Source organism: Cebus imitator, unplaced genomic scaffold (assembly GCF_001604975.1).
Source record: "Cebus imitator isolate Cc_AM_T3 unplaced genomic scaffold, Cebus_imitator-1.0 Scaffold96, whole genome shotgun sequence".
Lineage (NCBI taxonomy): Eukaryota > Metazoa > Chordata > Mammalia > Primates > Cebidae > Cebus > Cebus imitator.
Window position 1 is genome coordinate 3417647 of NW_016107411.1, and position 3568 is coordinate 3421214.

The window sequence follows — 3568 nt, forward strand, 5'->3', positions numbered from 1 at the left end:
AAAATTAGCTGGGCATGGTGGTGCGCACCTGTAGTCGCAGCTACTCAGGAGGCTGAGGCAGGAAAATTGCTTGAACCCAGGAGGCGGAGGTTGCAGTGAGCCGAGATCGCGCCATTGCACTCCAGCCTGGGTAACAAGAGCGAAACTCCGTCTCAAAAAAAAGAAAAAAAAAGAATAACTATGTGAGTCAGAGTCTGCTCTGGGATCTCAGCTAAAAATGCTGTAAGACCCCCCAGCCTGGGCAACACAGTGAAACACCGTCTCTACTAAAATACAAAAAAGAAAAAATTAGCCAGGCATGGTGGTGTGCACCTGTAGTCCTGCTACTTGGGAGGTTGAGGCAGGAGAATTACAAGAACCAGGGAGGCAGAGGTTGCAACGAGCCAAGATAGTGCCACTGCACTCCAGCCTGACCAACAGAGCGAGACACCATCTCAAAAAAAAAAAAAAAATGCTGTGAGACCCCTGGTGCTCCACTCTAAACCCACCTTTTGCTTTCTAACTGTCTATTTCCTAATTTCTTCAGCACCGCCTGGGTTAAAGTCTCTACAACTAAGCTAGTCTCAACAATATCCAAGTGTTGAAGGAGACACCTGGTGGGAGGTGATTGGATCATAGGTGTGGTTTCCCCCATGCTGTTCTTGTGATAGTGAGTTTTCACCAGAGCTGATGGTTTTATAAGGGGCTCTTCCCCCTTTACTTCCTTCACATGCTCTCTCATTTGCTGCCATGTAAGATGTGCCTGCTTCGTCTTCCACTATAAAGTTTCCTGATGCCCAGTCCAGCCATTCAAAACTGTGAGTCAATTAAACCTCTTTTCTTTATGAATTACCCAGTCTCGGGCATTTCTTTATAGCAGTATGAGAACAGACTAATACACATCCTAACTTCATGAGTTCTAGATTATATTCACAGATCAGTATGTAAAATATATATGCAGATGACTGCAAGATGCAGGTTCAAAACACAAAGTATTGGCTGGGCACGGTGCCTCACGCCTATAATCTCAGCATATTGGGAGGCCAAGGTGGGTGAATCACTTGAGATCGGGAGTTCAAGACCAGCCTGACCAACATGGTGAAACCTCATCTCCACTACAAGTACAAAAAAATTAACCAAGCATAGCGGCATGCACTTGTAATCCCAGCTACTTGGGAGGCTGAGGTGGGAGAAGCTACTTGAACCTGAGGGGCGGAGGCTGCAGTGAGCCGAGATCGCACTACTGCACTCCAGCCTGGGCGACCGAGTGAGATTCTGTCTCAAAGAAAAAAATTAAAGCAAACAAACAAAACCCACAAAATATTAAAGGCCTGGGTCTAGAAGATTCTCTACCTAAGAATATTTTAATTCAGAAAGAAGATATAAAGAGGGAAACAACTCTTAAGTGACTACAGCCTGGATTACCTGAGAGTAAGAAGGATATGAAAATTTATTTTTGACCAGGCGTCGTGGTTCACACAGGTAATCCCAGAACTTTGGGAGGCCGAGGTGGGCAGATCACAAGGTCAAGAGTTCAAGACCAGCCTAGCCAACATTGGGAAACCCCATCTCTACTACAACTACAAAAAAAAAAAAATTAGCCAGTCGTGGTGGCATGTGCCTGTAGTCACAGCTACTTGGGAGGCTGAGGCAGGAGAATCATTTGAACCCATAAGGCGGAGGCTGCAGTGTGCCGAAATTGTGCTACTGCACTCTAGCCCGAGCAACAGAGCGACAGAGCGAGACTCCATCTCAAAAAAAAAGAAAAGAAAAGAAAGCTTATTTTCACATTCATATGTCACCACCAAGTTAGGGGAAAAAAGCAATACAATGCCAATCTTCTGTGCAATATCCCATTTCCCATGGCAAGTCACCATAACTACTTATAAATCACTTCATTCTGTGAAATAATTCAGGTTAAGGCTAGGCATGGTTGCTCATGCCTGTACCCCCAACACTTTGGGATGCTGAGGTAGGAGGATCATTTGAGACCATGAGTTCAAAACCAGCCTGGGCAATACAGTGCAACCTTCTATTTAAACAAACAAACAAACAGGCCAGGTACAGTGGCTTACGCCTATAATCCCAGCACTCTGGGAAGCCGAGGGAGGCAGATCACTTCAGGTAAGGAGTTCAAGACCAGCCTGACCAACAAAATGGTGAAACCTCGTCTCTAATAAAAATACAAAAATTAGCCAGGCGTGGTGGCGGGCACCTATAATCCCAGGTAGGAGGCTGAAGCAGGAGACACTTGAACTCAGGAGGTAGAGGTTGCAGGAAGCCAAGATGACACCACTGTACTCCAGCCTGGGTGACAGAGCAAGACTGTCTCAAAAACAAACAAACAACAACAACAAAAAAAACCCCTCAAGTTAGATATTTTATTGCTCAAGCACATCTGGGAAGACACAGAAGATCTTAGATCTGTAATCCACTTTTTTTTTTTTTTTTTTTTTTTTTTGGGAAACCAAGTCTTGCTCTGTCACCTAGGCTGGAGTGTAGTGTCTAGGTCTCAGCTCACTTGCAACCTCCACCTCCCAGGGTCAAGCCATTCTCCTGCCTCAGCCTTCTGAGTAGCTGAGATTGATTACAGGTGCACGCCACCATGCCTGGAGAAATATTTTTCTATCTTTAGTAGAGACAGAGTTTCACCATGTTGGTCACCCTTGAATTCCTGACCTCATATGATCTACCCGTCATGGCCTCCCAGACTGCTGGGATCACAGGCGTGAGCCACTGCACCTGGCCCACTCTACATTTTTTTATTACAAATAATTGATCACATAAAAATAACAAAGAATTGGCTGGGCACAGTGGCTCATGCCTATAATCCCAGCACTTTGGGAGGCTGAGGCAGTGGATCATCTGAGGTCAGGAGTTCGAGACCAACCTGACCAACACAGAGAAACCCTGTCTCTCCTAAAAATACAAAAAATTAGCTGGTCGTGGTGGTGTATGCCTTTAGTCCCAGCTACTTGGGAGGGTGAGACAAGGGAATCACTTGAATCCAGGAGGTGGAGGTTTCGGTGAGCCAAGACTTGCACCATTGCACTCCAGCCTGGGCAACAAGAGCAAAAAAATAAATAAATAACAAAGAATAGGCCAGGCACAGTGGCTCACGCTTGTAATCCCAGCACTCTGTGATGCCAAGGAACACTGATCAGTTGAGTTCAGGAGTTCAACTTCTTCTCTTCTAAAAATACAATAATTAGCCTACCTGAGCATGGTGGTGCGCGCCTATCATCCTAGCTACTGAGGAGACTGAGGCACAAGAATCGCTTGAACCCAGGAGGCAAATTTGCAGCAAGCTGAGATCACATCACCGCACTCCAGCCTGGGCAACAGAGCGAGACTCTGTCTCAAAAAAAACACAAAGAATAGATTATGAAGAATAAGGAGGAGGCCGGGTAAGGTGTCTCACGCCTGTAATCCCAGAACTTTGGGAAGCCAAGGCAGGAGATCAGCTGCAGTCAGGAGTTCAAGACCAGCCTGGCCAACATGGCAAAACTCCGTCTATACTAAAAATACAAAAATTAGCTGGGCATGATGGCAGTGCCTGTAATACTTGGGAGTCTGAGGCAGGAGAATC

At 45.9% G+C, this 3568-nt stretch overlaps 1 protein-coding gene across 2 annotated transcripts in view; it reads right to left on the reverse strand.

The window, feature by feature from the left end:
* R3HDM2 (R3H domain containing 2) overlaps window positions 1-3568 on the reverse strand; it is a 188332-nt gene that overhangs the window by 166817 nt on the left and 17947 nt on the right. The window lies entirely within an intron of this gene.